Source organism: Oryctolagus cuniculus, chromosome 1 (assembly GCF_964237555.1).
Source record: "Oryctolagus cuniculus chromosome 1, mOryCun1.1, whole genome shotgun sequence".
Taxonomy (NCBI): Eukaryota; Metazoa; Chordata; class Mammalia; order Lagomorpha; family Leporidae; genus Oryctolagus; species Oryctolagus cuniculus.
Genome location: NC_091432.1, coordinates 188571356 through 188588854, shown reverse-complemented (window position 1 = coordinate 188588854; position 17499 = coordinate 188571356). Strand labels below are relative to the sequence as shown.

General features: G+C 35.3%; 1 pseudogene; it reads left to right on the top strand.

Annotated features, from left to right (window-relative positions):
• The first annotated feature begins 6792 nt into the window (after positions 1–6792).
• Positions 6793–8598, top strand: LOC127493538 (oxysterol-binding protein-related protein 9 pseudogene; annotated as a pseudogene).
• The last annotated feature ends 8901 nt before the right edge of the window (positions 8599–17499 follow it).

Genomic DNA, 17499 nt, shown 5'->3' with positions numbered 1-17499 from the left:
TAAGTCATCTCGTCTTCCTGTCAGGGTCTGCATTAGCAGAAAACAGGAGTCAGGAGTTTGAGCCAGGAATTGAACCCACGTACTCCAGTCTGGGAGCATCTTAATAAATATCTGAACTGCTAGGCTAAACTCTCATCCTATAATTTCTTTTATTATTCTTCAATCGTATTTGAGGTAGAAGCAGAAAACTAACCATTTGCAAAATTTATAATTCTAAATCTCATTGTAGCTTCCATTTCTTATGTAGATCACTAAAATATTGATGTTAAACAATCACTGACATATACTTATCCTTTGATAAAAATTTCAGGTAATCACAGAGATGGGTATATTTCAATGGAATTTTCAAAGGAATTTTTTGTGAAGTTAATTATTCTGAATTCTCTAACCATTAGGTTGTAACATGATTTTCAAAAATTCAAAAAGTATATAATAAAACAGCAATTGATCACTTAATGCTGTAAAAGGTGAGGATATGATCAGCTACGTGTCAATATGCCTGGGCTGCTATATTTTTCTGCCATGTTTGTGTATTTTGTACACAATCTCTAATGCTTCTTTCCTGGAAAGACTTAATCTCTCTGGTCACTTCTGTATATTTAACAACAAATGATTGTTCATACCCTAACTTCACTAAAACAGCCTTTACTTTACCTTCAGAAAACTTATTTTCTTTGGTGACAGGGAGATATGGACTATAAAACTGTTCATTTTAATTATAAATGAAAGAAGTGGAATTAATAAGTTAACTCTGAGTTATGTTAGCATTTTTTAAAAGAAGCTTATAGCTGAGTCCCACAAGATTTGTCCTTGTTGTAGTTGTAGGAAATGTGGTTAATCCAATAATTCTTAACTTATATCATGAGGGCTACCACCTGTGCTGACTCTGATCAGACTTTATCCACAAAAACAGATTTCCCTAAAACCCAATCAGAAAAGAAGCAATAGAGAGAGAGTTTAAGCCACACTTTTAAGTTCTTAACTGGCAGATATTAGCTAATCTGTTTAACTTCAATAGGACAGCTGCTTACTTGACGTTATTTTTTGTGGATTTCAAGAACTCTATTTTTCCTTTGTGCCCTAAAATTTTATTGAATCATTTTTAATACACAAAAATATTAATGACAATCCTTAACTGATATTTTTTTTCATGTCCTTTGCTTTGTTTTCTCTTTTGATGGATTTGGCATAGATTACATTTCTGATAAGCATTGTCTAAACCATTTGTCCTCTCACAGTTGGCATTTTTTATAGTCTGATGATTTTGTGTTGCTTCCTTTAGAACTTGGCCTCATGAGCACTTTAAATCTAATGATGTTATGATCACTCGATCTTAGATGCTCCCAATGTGAAGCTTATTTAACATACTTGGCACCCTTTCAGGGACTAATTCCAGAATTCATTGGAGTCATGTTGGCTGCTCAACAGACCAGTGAGAAAAGCAATCCTGCTACACAGGCCCTAAGGAAACATGGAGTCCCATCTTTCCCTAGCAGTGCCAATGCCAATTTCTCTAATAATGCACCAGCAGTGGCAATTCTCAGGCAGGCCCTATTTTTAGCATGCATCTTGGAATATAATCCAGTTACCATGCTTTAAAATCTTGGGTAGAATTCTGAGGAAGAAGCTGGTCCTTTGTGTCTGTTTCTTTCTGACCATTTGTTGTTCTGCCAACTCTGTTTCTTTGATCTTCTATTCATTTCCCTTTACTTTTCAGAATCAACAGTCCTGGACATGAAACTGCTTCTCATGCCCTGTGAACTCATAAGTGCTCAATGGTCTGTTGTTTTTTAAAATGATTTATTTTATTTATTTGAAAGAGTTACAGAGAGAGATAGAGACAGAGAGAGACAGTTTTCTATCTACTGGTTTACTCCCCAGAATGACCTCAACTTCCATACCTCAGCTGATCCAAAGTCAGGAGTCCAGAGCTTCTTCTGGGACTCCCAAGTGAGTGTAGGAGTCCAAGAACTTAGGCCATCCTCCACTGCTTTCCCAGGAACATTAGTACTGAGCTGGGTCAGGAGTGGAACAAGCAAGACTTCAAGCGTCCATATGGGATCCCAGCGCTGCAGGCTGGAGCTTTAACCTGCTGTGCCACGGCACTGACCCCAGTGCCATGTTTTTGAAAAGCAGAGTTAGAGACAGACAGACAGACACACACACACACACACACACACACACACACATCTTTTATTTGCTGGATCACTCTCCAAATGGATGTATCAGCAAAGGTTGGGCCAGGCCAGTCAGAAGACTAGAACTCCATCTGTGTCTCCCAAGTAGGTGGCGAGGATGACAGGGGTCCAAGCACTTGGGCTATCTTCCTCAGCTTACCCAGGTACATTAGCAGGGAGCTGGATTGGAATTGGAGCATCCAGGACTTTAATTGACCCTCATAAGGATGCCAGCATCATAAGTGGTATTTAACTCACTGTGCCACTATGCTGGCACAGGCATGGATTTTTTTTTTAGTGTATTTTGGGGGTAATATGTGTGTAGTAGATACAGTGATCTCAATTTTTTTCTCTATAAATCCCACAAATCTTAGTAAACACATGTAATTAGCAAAGATCCAGTCCATATATTTGCACGTGTGCCTGTTTTAACGTAATTTATTTTATTATAAGGAATAGATGAGTAGTAGGTTATTTTTATATAGGAGTTAGGAGATCTGGGATTCTATTTCAGAGTAGCATGACTATAGATGATGTTAACATACTTTTTATTTCTCTAAAAAATAGAAGATAAAATTTTGGATGTTTTCAGTATAAAGAAATGTTAAATGCTTGTCATGATAAATATATTTACTTGATTGGACATTACACATGTATACATGTAATGAAACATCACATAGTATTCCATAAATATGTACAATTTGGCAAATTGCTTTTTGAAAAATTTTAAAAGGAAATATATTAATTTTCAAAATTTAACAAATATATCTTGACACACAAAAATTTTATTCAAAAATTTCCATCTAGGAATGATGATAACTGGCATTTAGATATTATTTCTCCTGGTCATTACCTCATATATATTACAGCCATATTAATCTATTATAAATAATTATTTTATAAATTTGATTCCTTTAAAATATCTTCATTATTATTCTGTCGTTCAAGCAGTTAATTTGGATTCTCTCTTGCATTTTGCTCTATAATGTTGTGAAATAATCTTGATTCAATAGCATTTGTTACCAAGGGAGCAGAGTTCTGAATATAGGAAATTAAGACTGTTTGGATATAAATCAGAGTTATAACTTTTCCCCCTAAAAAGATGTGAGGTGACTTTCATTAAAGACAGGATATGATAAAGAACAAATATTCTAGCAAACAGTCTTAACAAATGTTTTAAAATCCTACTAATTACTTAAAGCATTCATTCATACCATTAAGAATTACGGATAGCTTATATATGCTAAGATATATGCTGAAAACATCATAACAAACAAATTAGATATTATGTATAAGTTAATATTAGATAATATAATAAACATACTTCAGAATTTTGCTAGCTTAACACTAAAAAGGTAAATTTCTTTCATTAAACGTGTGAGCTTCCTCATTTAGACGAAGCTGGAATACAAAGGAAAATATTTGGTTGACCATCTTAAATAAAAAATAAAAATATGTGAAACACTTATTGCTCAAATATTGGACATTAAACAGCAAAGGATAGTAACCAGTGGGAGTAGGAAAATAAGCTGAGGAGCCCAAACGTAGTCATTCTGCAGTTTCCACATAGCAGTAGAGTGAAGGAAATCCTAGAGCTTGGGGGGCTGCCTACATTAAAACACAGAGCTGAGAATTTGGAAAGAACAAAGTGACTAGAATTCACAGGGCAGCATAACAGACAAGAGCATGCACCTTACAGAGGTAGCCCCTGAAATATCCAGAGCTCTTCCCTCTGGTAACAGATACATACAGATAAGTATACACACTTAAAACAAGTATTTAAATCTAGGAATGAAATGACAGAAGTGGAGCAACATGAACAATTTTTGTAAATGACATGGGACAGGATACAGTTTATTTTTCTAACTACTACATTAAAGATATAATAATGGGCTCTTAAAAATAGGCTACTACAAAGTATACTCAGAACTGCACAACCTCAATGGTGGAGCAAAGGAGGATCTTGACTAAATGTTGCTTTGGCACCATACAAAAAAAAAATTAAATTAAGTTTGCAAAATATGCTTGTTTAAAATACCTGTTGTCTAGGCAAAGGTTAATAACAAATTATATTAATATAAAACACATTCACAGACCCAAAATAAAAATTCATAATATCAATCATTCAAAGAGTAGACATTCTAGAAGCAGAAAGACACAACTGAAGAAGAAAAATACCAATAAAATAAGGCTAAGGAAGAACTAACATAGATGAAAAAAATCAACAGATGAGAATATGAAAGCAGCATTCCATATTTTGCTAAGATAGAGGAAACCATGAGCCTGCTGAACATGGCATGGTAGATATTAAAAGTAATAAATAAAAATTCTAGAGATGAAAATTATGCCACAGGTAAGTATTTTAATGTATATCATAACTATTAGAAGAAACAGTACAGAAAAATTAGTAAATAGAGGTACAGTAATGCAAAGGTATTTCAAAAAGTTTATGGAGAGTTGAAGTAAAAGAGGTATATTTTGGTGCAAAAATTTAAATAGTGTAGTTTTGTCATGTCATACATTTCCCATGAAATTTTTGAAGATTCTTCACGTGCATGGAATTCATTTTTTTTTTTTTTGCAAATAATAAGCTTATCTTCTAAAAACTATTGTACTTATTTGAATGGCAGAGAGACACAGAAAGTCATTGAAAGAAGAAGAGAGAAATAGATATGCAGATAGAACATCTGTCTACTGGTTCACTCCCCAAATGGCCACAGAGAAAAAGCGGAGCAAGGATCAGAACCAGGTGCCAGAACAAAATCTGTATCTTCAGGCAGGAGCCCACTAATGTGAGCCATCAACATTCAGGGTCTGCATGCGTGGGAAGCTGGAGTCAGCAGCCAGAGCTGAACTTGAACTTCAGCATTTTGATATGGAATAAGGGTGTCTTAACCACTCGGTTTATGATCTCTTCCTAAACATATCTGTTAATTCCATTTTCCCGTAAACTTCTGGAAGTACTCTTATATATGTAGGAGAAAAGATTGAAAAAATATCAGAACATCAGGAAATTATAGGATAACTTTTATTTATTTATTTATTTTTTGACAGGCAGAGTGGACAGTGAAAGAGAGAGATAGGGAGAAAGGTCTTCCTTTACTGTTGGTTCAGCCCCCAGTGGCTGCTGTGGCAGGCACACTGCACTGATCCGAAGCCAGGAGCCAGGTGCTTCTCCTCGTCTCCCATGAGGGTGCAGGGCCCAAGCACTTGGGCCATCTTCACTGCACTAGCGAGCCAAAGCGGAGAGCTGGACTGGAAGAGGAGCAACCAGGACAGAACCCGGTGCCCCAGTCGGGACTAGAACCCAGTGTACCGGCGCCACAAGTGGACGATTAGCCTGTTGAGCCACAGTGCCGGCCGATTATAGGATAACTTTTAGCACCCTAATAGAGTTGTTATTGTAGTTCCTAGAGAAAGATGGGGATTGGAAAAAAATACTAGAACGGTGACCTAAATTTTTTCAAATTTCTTTGAAATCATAAATGTATACATATAGACAAGAAGCTTAACCAACCCAACAGAAGGACCAAGAAGAAAGAGTATCAAAATGAAATTGCTTAACAGCAGAGATAAAGAGAAAATCTTAAAACAGTTCACAGTAAAAGAAGCCTTCTGCATAGGACAGAGGTGAAAATGACAGCTGATTTCTTATTTGACTCAATGAAAGCCGGAAGGCAGAGCAGAAACATTGTTAATGCACTGAAATAATTTAAAAATCTGTCACCTTAGAGTTTTATTTTCAGTAAAAAAAAATATCCAAAAACAAAGGTAAAATAAAGATAATCTGAGAAATAAAATAGTTTGAAAAGTGTCATCATGAACAGTGCAGGCACATTCCAAGAAACACTAAAGAAGGAACTGATATCTGACGGAAACAAGGATTTTTTTCCCACAAAAAGAAAGGCTGCCAGAAATGTTAATACATAGGGAATATTAATAATCCTTAATAAAATTTTATTTTAAAGATAATTGACAGCTTAAGGGCTAAGATAGTAACATTTTTTTCTTGAAGATCTATATAAGACAGTGAAAACACACTATCTTGGAGGGGAGATATGAAGATATACAGTTTTAACATGCTTATTCCCTATATAAAATATTATAATATTACTTGAAAGTTTAATGAAATAAATTATGTATGCTATAAGTCATGAAGCAAATATTCAAAACAGAGATATAAATATTAAACCAATGAAGGAATTGAAATAGCATTAAACATACTCAGCTCAAAACAGGCAGAAAAAATAGAAGCAGAATTTTCTGAAAGGCTTGGAAAACACTAATCATTAAAAGGATCTAGTGATACTCTCCTAGTGATCTAGATATCCGTGAAAGATATCCGTAAAATCCAAAATATTTGGAAAACAAATAAAGCATTATTAAATAATCCTAAATTCAAAATAAAACTTCAGGTGAAATTAGACAATATTTTCAAGAGAAAAGCAGTGTTTGCAGATTATATAGAAAAGAAAATGTTTTTAATCAGTGACCTTCTATGCAAATTTAAGAAACAAGAAATAGAAAATCAAATGAAAGCTAAAGTGCAGAATAAAGTAGATAATAAAAACTAGATGGAAAAATTCAGTAAATTACTGTGCAGAATAAGTAGTGAATATCCAGTTTGAAGTGTCTGACTCTCTTACCTCCAGAACCTGCTCAGTTTTGTAAGTCAGAGCCACGTCCAGCTGCCCTACTGCTGGACCTGTTTTAGTCACCTTGGGGCATCATCAGACTCCAACTCCAAATAGTACAGGCTGGAGAATTTCACTACCTAGTAGCATTCTAACTTCTCCAAGCTATGTGAACTTGTCTCCAACTACAGTGAAGATGAATTCTATGATGCTGAAGAATTTCACCAAAGTGGCTCATCCCCCAAACACTTAGATTCCTCTGGATCTGCCTCCATTTTAACACAAAGCAGCATAGAAAGTAGTCTGAAGCATCTAGAAAATACAGTATCACTTAATTCTTCGGTGTCTAATGGAATAATTGATTCCTTTTGATTCACAGGATGAAAGAGATGAGCCAGAGAGGCAGGTTCAGCGAAAAAGCAGCAGAGTATTATCATGTACATCTGATCACAGGCTGGGCTTGGAAAGGATCCAGCTAAGGTAGCCCTTCCAACATTTATTACTGAATGCAAAATGTATGCAGACATTTTGCACATCTGAACCTGTTTGTGAGCATTAGTGACCAGAAAGATCCCAGGGATTGAATGATTTATGTTGTGAAATTGTACTTCTCAGACTTTCATGCAGGAAGGACAGGATCGGTTGTCACATCATATAACTCCATTTTAGGCGAGATCTTTTAGTGTTACCGGACACTACCAAATGATACTGAAGAGAACACAGAGCTAGTTTCGGAAGGACTGGTACCCTGGCTTTCCAAAAACAATGCAATATTCATGGCTGTACAGATTTCCCATCATCCATCATTTCAGCCTTTTATGCTGAGTGTTTCAACAAGGTGCAATTAAATTCTCATACCTGGATCAAATCCATACTCTTTGGGATGTCAACTGGCATGCACAAGATAGGGCAGGGCTGTATCTCACGTCTAAACAGTGATAGTGGGGCCAGTGCTGTGGCACAGTGGGTCAAAGCCCTGCTCTGAAGCGCCAGCATCCCATACAGGCGCCAATTCAAGTCCCGGCTGCTCTTCTTCCAATCCAGCTCTTTGCAGTTGCCTGGGAAAGCAGTAGAAGATGGCCCAAGTTCTTGGGCCCCTGCACCCATGTGGGAGACCCGGAGGAAGCTCCAGGCTCCTGGCTTTGAATTGGCACAGCTCTAGCCGTGCGGCCAATTGGGGAGTGAACCAGTGGATGGAAGACCTCTCTCTGTCTCTACCTCTCTCTGTAACTCTGTTTCAAATAAATAAAATAAATCTTAAAAAAATAAACTGTGATACTCATGTTTCCTGTGATTATGAGAGGTGTATCCTCATGGTGCCCTTGGTGGAATTAGGAAAGTGAAAGATTAATTATTACAAAATAGGCTATAGTTAAAATATTGTCTTCCGTGCTAAACCTTTCTATGGAGAAAAGAAACACAGAATCACTGCCGAGATTTCTTTTTCTCAAGTTACAAGAGGTCTTTCTGTTCAATTATAGGGTAATGTAATGGTGTAATGTATGGAACATATCCAACAGGAGAAAATACACCCTTCATAGATACAAAGAAGTTGCCCATAAAGAAGAAAGTCAGGAAATTGTAAGATCAAAACGAGTAGGAGTGTCACTTTCAATTTAAAAATCAGAGATGTTGATGGCAGCAGCTGAAGCAAGCACAGTCTTGAGGAAAATATGAAAAAAAAAGAAGCCTGAGAAAGGGAATTCAATGGGAGAAGGTTATTTCATGAAGATGGAGAATATTGTGTTTATGATGAACTGAAACATCTTGATGCTGCCAAACAGTAGGTTGGTAAATACAAAGTTTACACCTGATGAGCAGGTGTAATGATCAGTGGGTGCCATCAGGCAACTATATTTCTGCGGGAGGTCTATCCATTCCCTTCTTCTTGCAGTGCTTCCTGTTCAGGATTCTGGACTTGCCGATGCAGATGAGCAGTTATAGCAGGAAAAGCCACCCTTTCTTCCTCTGTGGCAGTTGCAATTTGGACTTCAGTCCTGAGAAAAACTTCAGGTTTTTCAAACAAGATGTCTGCCCCTTTTCTAAATGTCATGCTCTGAAAAGAATTGATAAATGCATGTCTCAAACTCTGCTTCTAGTATTGCTATTGGGATACACAACCTCTGTTTCCTAATTCAAGTAATCTTGGAAGGTAGGTAGGTAGGTAGGTAGATAGATTGATAGATAGATATAGATGTAGATGTAGATACAGATATAGATATATACATACAAATATGTTTGGGACTTTTTTCAAAAATACTCTACTGTAGATATGTTTCTGAGACATTTTAGAAATTTGTGCAATGCACTTAAAATCAAGTGTTAACAAAATTTTATGGTTTCTCCTACAATAACTTTTATTTTGGAGTTGAACTGTTGTTTAGTTTTATGTAACCCTGGATTACAGTTTAATTGTACTCATTACTTCTAACAGCTTCATAAAGTAATTTTTCCAGCATTTAAAAAAAATCCCATTGAATGCATAAATCTATATTCAGACTGATGGTTCTAAAAGGAGACTCAATAAATTTACTGATACACAGGGTATCACTATGGATTCTATAGTTTATGAAATGAAAGTAACTGCTCTCTAAATGAATTTGTCAATGTAAGTGAAAATATCTGTAAAAAAATTCCTTAAAGACAAAAACTATCAAAACTCATTCAAGAAGAAACTGATAATTTGAAAATTATTTTATCCATGAAAAAGATTTTTATTTTTTCTTTCTTTTAGCTTTTTAAAATTTGTAATATATAGAGAGCAGTTTTTATGTATTTCATAGATACAATTCTAAGAAGATAACCATACCTCCTGCCCACCCTCCCTGTATTCCCCCTCCTTCCTTCCTTTCTTTTTTCTTTAATTTTTGCAATAATACAATTTCAATTTACTTATAATCATAGGCTTAATGTACCACTAACCACAATGTTTAACAAGTAAAAAGTTAAAAAGATCCCTGTTCCATAGTATAGACAAGGGCTAAAACAATAATCAAAGATAAGTTGTTAGTTTCATTCATATACATTTTTTGCATTCTATATTAACCACCACATATAAAAGGAAGCATATGATATTTGTCTTTTTGGGACTGTCTTATTTCACTAAGCATAATGATCTCTAGTTACATCCACTTTGTTGCAAAAGACAGAATTTCATTCTTTTTTAGGACTGAGTAGTATTCTAGGGTGTGTGTGTGTGTGTGTGTACATACTATATTTTCTTTATCCAGTTTTTAGGTGATGGACATCTGGATTGATTCCAAATCCTAGCTATTGTGAATTAGGCTGCTATAAACATGGGGGTGTCCACCTAACTCTTCCTATAGTAGATCTATTTTCAGATTTCTGAGGAATCTCCATCCTGTCTTCCATAATGTTTGTACTTGTTCACATTCTCATCAAAGGGGATTAGGATACCTTCTTTTCCTGCATCTTTGCCAGCATTTATTGTTTCTTGATTTTTGGGTGATAGCCATTCTAACTGGGGTAAGGTGAAAGCTCATTGTGCTTTGATTTATATTTCCCTGTTGACTAGAGTTTCTGAACATCATTGCATGTTTCTATTGACCATTTACATTTCATACTATGAAAATGCATGTTCATGTCCTTTGCCAATTTTCAACTGGATTACTTGTTTTGTTGTTTAGTATATTGAACACTTTATGTATCATGGATATTAATCCTTTTTCAGTTAAATAGTTTGCAACTATTTTCTTCTGTCAGTTGTCTCTTCACTATGTTGAGTGTTTTCTTTGCTAAACTTAAGTTTCTTACCTTGATGTAATCCTATTTGTCTACTTTTGCTTTTATTACCTATGCTTCTGGGGTTTTATCCAAAAAAACCTTTGCCTATGCTAATGTCTTGTAGTACTTTCCTGTGTTCTCCTCTAGTAATTTGATGATGACAGGCCAGAGATTTAGATCTTTCTGAGTTGATTTTTTTTTAATAAGGTGTTTGGTAAGTGTCTTATTTCACACTTATGTGCATGGAGATCCAATTTTCCCAGCACCATTAGTTGAAGAGATTGTCCTTTCTCAGTTGATAAAGATGAATTTGTTGTAGATGTGTGAATTAATTTCTGGGGTTTCTATTCTGCCTCATTGCTGTCCATGTCTATTTTTGTGCCAGGACCAGGCTGTTTTGATTATAACTGTGTTTCAAGTGTGACTTGAAATCTGGCATTGTTATGCTCTTGGCTTTTTATTTGTTGCTTAAAATTGCCTTAGCCATTAGGAGCGATTTGTGTTTTCAAATGAATTTTTTGGATTTTTTCCCCTAGATTTGAGAGGAATGACATTGGTATTCTGATTGGGATTACCTTGAAACAATAAATTGCTTTGGATATTTTGGTAATACTAATTCTTCCATTCCAAAAACATGGCGGATTTTTCCTTTTTCATCTTCTATCTCTTTAATTATTTTGAAATCTTTATAGTAGAGATCTTTCACGGTCTTAGTTAAATTTATTGCTAATTATTTAAAATTGTTGGAACTATTTTGAATGGTACTTATTTTATAAGTTTTTCTCAGCCATAGAATTATTTGTATATACAAATGCTATTGATTTTTGTGTGTTGATTTTATACCTGCAACATTTCCAAATTCTATATAAGTTTCAATATTCTCTTTCATTCCCCTGTATATATCATCATGTCATCTGAGAATAGGGATAATTTGACTTCCTCCCTTCCAATTTTTATCCTTTTTATTTGTGTTTTCTTGCCTAATGGCTCTGGCTAAAACTTTCAGAAATTTATTGAATAGCAATTATAAAAGTGGATATCCTTATTTGGTTCTGGATATTAATAGAAACTCTTCCAGCTTTTCCTCATTCAATAGGGTACTGGCTGTGGGTTTGTCATATATTGCCTTAACTGTGTTGAGATATATTCCTTTTGTTTCCCATTTACTTAAGGTTTTTAATCATAAAAGGGTGTTGTATTTTATCAAATGCTTTCTCTGAATCTATTATGATAACCATGTTGTTTTTATTAATCAATTTGTCAATGTGAGGTATCATGTTTATTGATTTGTATATGTTGAACCATCCCTACATCCCTGGGATAAATCCCATTTGGTTCAGGTGGATGATCTTTTTGATGCATTGTTGGGTATATGTAGGTAATATCTTATTGAGCATTTTTGCATCTGTGTTCATCAGTGATATTGGTCTATAGTTCTCTTTCTTTGTTGTATCTTTTCCTAGTTTTGTAATTAAGGTGATTCTAGCCTCATAGAAGGAGTTTTGGAAAATTCTCTTCCTTTTGATTGATTAGATAGCTTGAGAAGAATTGGAATTTTGGAATTAGTCCTTTAAAAATTTGGTTGAATTAAGTAGTGAAGCAATCTGTCCTGGGCTTTTCTTTGTTGAGAGGGTCCTTATTACTGATTTAATCTTCATATCGGTGTATTTGAGTTTTCTATATCTTCATGATTCAATTTTGGTAAATTTTATGTGCCTAGAAATCTATCCATTTCTTATATGTTTTCCAATTTGTTGGCATATAGCTGTTTGTATTGATTCCTGATGAATCTTTCCATTTCTGTGGTAGCTATTGTAACATCTCCTTTAACATCTCAGATTTTATTTATTTAGGTCTTATTCCTTTTTTTTTTTTTTTTTTTGGTAGTTGAGCCAGTGGTTGATCAATTTTGTTTATTCTTTCAAAACACTAGTTCTTCATTTCACTGATCTTTTGTATTTTTCCTTGTTTAAATTTCATGTATTTATTCTCTAATGTTTATTACTCCTTTCCTCTTACTAATTTTAGTTTCATTTGTTCTTGTTTTTCTAGGTCCTTGAGAAGCATTGTTAGAAAATATATCTGATGTCTTTCTAATTTCTTGATGTAGGAACTAATGGCTATAAACTTTCCTTTTAATACAGCGTTTGCTGTATCTCATAAGTTGTGATACGTTGTGTTGTCATCTTTGTTTGTTTCAAGGAATTTTGTGATTTCCCTTTTGATTTCTTCTATGATCCATTGTTTATTCAGGAGTATATTGTTCATTCTCCTTTTCCAAAGAGAAAAACCTATGACGACTTTTCTCTCACTGATACATTCGAAAAGTATTTAAGGAATAAATAACTCTTTTAAATAAATATTTCTTTTAAAAAATGATGAGAGGATGGAGAGGCTACATCCAAATTCAAGTTCACTAAAATTGTTTCTTTTTTTCATCTTCTTGAAAGAAAAGGAGTTAAAGAGAGAGAGAGAATCATTCATCCACTGGGTCATTGTCCGAATGCCTGCAACAACAAAGGCTGGGCCAGGCTGGAGCTGGGAGCCTGAAACTTCATCATATCATCTGGCATGGGTGGCAGGGACCCCAACTGCTTAAACTGTCTTCTGCTGCCTCCCAGGATACATTAGCAGGAATTTGGTTTGGAAATGGAGAAGCTGGGACCCAAATAAGCATTCCTCTATGAGATGCAGGTATCCAAAAATGTGGCTTAACAAGCTACACCACAAATCCTGCTGTAAATTAACTTTTTTAAAAGATTTTTTTTATTTATTTGAGAGGCAGAGTTACAGACAGTGAGAGGGAGAGACAGAGAGAAAGGTCTTCCATATCTGTTGGTTCACTCCCCAAATAGCCGCAACGGCTGGAGCTGCACTGATCTGAAGCCAGGAGCCAGGTGCTTCTTCCCACTCTCCCATGTAGGTGCAGGGGCCCAAAGACTTGGGCCATCTTCTGCTGCTTTCCCAGGCCACAGGAGAGAGCTGGACTGGAAGAGGAGCAGCCGTGACTTGAACTGGCACCCATTTGGGATGCTGGCACTGCAGGCGGAGGATTAACCTACTGCTCCACAGTGCTGGCCCCATTATAAATTCACTTATTAAAATTAACTATTTTATTCGAGTATGATTGACATATAAAAGACATATATACTTGTTTAATGTGTACATCTTGATGAGCTTTGGTTTAAGTATATATACCAATGAATTAACTTTTTTAAGCTAGCATTATTCTGATAGTAAAAATCATAGAGATTGTAATTATATCTATAGACAAATATAGATTATAATAAAGTTTAACAAGCAAATTCTAGTAATTTATAAAAATGTAATATATCATCATTACCAGTTGTGTTTTATGAGGAATGCCAGTTTAGTTCTACATTTGGAGATCAATCAATATATTTCACTTTATGTTCAAAACAAAAATTAAAATGACAATCTTAATAAATGCATAAATAGGTGCAGTATGACAAAACATCATCAAATCAAAATAAAAATGAAATCAGATCATGAGAGAAAAGGATTACCATCAGCATTTTAAAGACAATCTACAATTGGTGTGACATCAAAATTAACAGTGAAAGCAGTGAAAAAAACAGGTAAAAGAATAGAAAAAAATAGAACAAAAACTTGACAAAGTAAGTTCAAGAAAATGTGCTAAATATCCTAAGATTTAGGATTAAATACAATTCAAAACTATAATAATCCATTATTAAACACTGAGCAGAAGAAATAAAGTTAAAAATGAAAAGCTAACCCAACATGATTGACAAGGATGTGGAGCAAGTCAAACTCTCTTATGTTTGTATTTTAAATGAAGTAACTACTTTGAAAAAAAATATGGAAGCTTTTAAAAAGGAACAAACACATCTCATGAGATCCAGTCTTTGCATTTCTAGGTATTTACTCAAAAGAAATGAAAGCAGGTGATCACCTAACGGTTGTAAACCTGAAATAAGCAACAAACGATTGTGTGGCATCAATATGGAAACAGGTGTACAAATTATGGAATTTGTTCACAAAATGGAATTACCTGAAAATGGATGACCAAATAACAATTTAAGAATATCATAGAGGCAAAGTGCCATTTTAATCATATTATATGGAGATATATATATATATATATATATATATATATAGGATATATACTATTAACATATATTATTTATCTTGACCTTAGTCACCTGCCTGATTTCCTGTTTGACAGTTTCTACTGCACTATAAGGGAGCTTTGAAAAATTTATGGAGAGTGTATATTATAAAAAGTCATTCATGTATTTCAAGGATTTTTGCAACAAATAAGCTTATATGTTAATTACATTTTCTCATGAACTGTTTTGTAGTACCCTTGTGTTTTCCCTTTTCTCATACTATATGCTTTTGGCATGAAGTTGTCAGTGCAGTCCAGGCGTGGGAAGTTATAATTTACAACTTTTAGGACAAAGCATCTATGTTAAGTTATTTGGAATTCTATGCAGGAGATGTACACTGTCTCTCAGACATATTTTTATTCAATAATTTATATTTTTATGGACCCAGAGATACACATTTTATATTTTGGGTTATATTCCATACTATTTTATTTTGTTACTGAAATTATTCTGTTTTGGACATTGGGAGTACGTTCAGCTGTCTTTTGTGTCCCCTTGACATGGCACCATTATTGTGAATTTATGTTACCCATTCACAGCCACACACTCCCATGCATACCCACACTGACCCCTGGCACTCACTAATCTGTTTACCATGTGTGTAGGTTGACTTTTTCACGATGTCATATAAGTGATTTCACAGCATAGATTACCTTTTCTGACTGACTTATTTTCTTGCCGATATACATTTATGGTCTATCTATATGCTTTTGTTACTAAATAGTTCATTGTTTTCTCAAATCACAGAATATTCCAGGATGTGGATGCACCAGTTTGCTTATCTACTACCTGCTTCTGCCTATTGAAGGGTAACTTAGTGGCTTCGCATTTCAGGTGATTATGACTAAGCTGCTATACATATTTATGTGTAGGGTTTTGTATAGTCTTAAATTTTCAAATCAGCTGGGAAGATATCTAGAATTGCTGTTGCTGGGTTGTATTGTAATACTATGGTTAGCTTTGTAATGAATTCTGAGACTCCAAATGGGCTTGCATCATTTTGCATTCTCATTAGCAATGAATGAGTATTCTTGTTGCTCTGCATCCATGCCAGAAATTGATATTGGTAGATTTTTTTTGAAGTTATAATAGGTGTGAAGTATATCTTACTATTTTAATAGGCAAGTTTCCCCCCAAAATGAAGTTGAATATTGTGCATGTGTTTATTTTTCAAGTGGGTATCTTCTCTGTTGAGATATCTGTTTATATTTTAACCATTTTGAATTAGGTAGTTTACTTACTGCTAATTTTTAAGGATTATTTGCATATTTTGGATATGAGTTATTTTTTGAAATATATTTTTCAAACATTTTCTCCTAGTATGTCATTTGTCTTTGTCTTATTTTTTTTGACAGGCAGAGTTAGACAGTGAGAGAGAGAGTGACAGAGAGAAAGGTCTTCCTCTTCCGTTGTTTCACCCCCCAAAATGGCCACTACTGCCGGTGTGCTGCGGCTGGCACGCTGTGACGATCCAAAGCCAGTAGCCAGGTGCTTCCTCCTGGTCTCCCATGCGGGTGCAGGGCCCAAGCACTTGGGCCATCCTCCACTGCCTTCCCGGGCCACAGCCGATAGCTGACTGGAAGAGGAGCAACCAGGACAGAATCCAGCGCCCCAAATGGGACTAGAACCCGGGGTGCCGGCACTGCAAGGCAGAGGATTAGTCAAGTGAGCCGTGGCGCTGGCTGTCTTTGTCTTATTAATAGTATCTTTCATAAGTAAGAATTATGTAATTTAAATAAAGTTCAAATTATCATTAGATTCTTTCAGAGATTGCGCTTTTCATGTTTTATATAAGAACTCATTTCCAAACTCTTGGTCACTAATAATTTTCCATTTTCTTCTGGAGGATTTATAATTTTGTATTTTACAACTATATCTATGATCTACTTTCAGCCAATTTTGTGAAAGGTGTAAGATTTAGATTTCTTGAATCATTTGATGAAAAGGCTTTTCTTTTCCATTTTTTGTTTCTTTTTTTTTAAAAAAACATTTAATTTATTTGAAAAGCAGAGTTACAAAGAGAGAGAAAGAGAGGGACAAACAGAGTGATAGAGATGGGGGGGGGGGGTGCGTCTTCTATCTGCTGCTTCACTCCCCAGATGGCTGCAATGGCCAGGAGTGGGGCAGGCTGAAGGCAGGAGCTATATACTCCATCTGTGTCTCCCAGGTGGTCTTTGTCTCCAATTTAGGTGGCAAGAGCCATCACCTGTTGCTTTCCAGGTATAACAGCAGGCAGCTGGATCAGAAGCAGAGCAGGTAGTTTTGAACTGACACTCATTGTGGACAGTGGCTAAGCCACTGTGCTATGACACAGGCCCCCATCTTTGAAAATTAGGGCCTAAAAATGATACATAGCAAAAAATGTACACATTAAAGCCTTCTCATCTTTGTCATTGCATTTTATAGTGGTAGCATTCAAGAAAAAGAAACCACACGGAATCACTGACATTTTCAACAAAATATCTAGATTCTACATCATATGTGTAGACCCAATGCAGAAAAGCAAGGATTGCTTTAAAAATAGAAAATAGTTAAAAGAACCAAGATGCCAGCTAAGTTAGAGGCTCTGGCAATCACTCATGCAAAGACATACCAAGGTGAACAGCTATACACACACCAAGTCAGTGTGACAAGTGCTGCAGAAACCAGGTGTGAGACTTGTCTCGTTATAATCATCAGAAAAGTCACATGGACGAAAGCAAGAAGGAAAGAATGGCCTGTATCATTCCTCTCCCAACTCCAAGGAATGCAACATGGAAAGATACTTCCTGCTTTGGAGAGGGAGAGCAAACT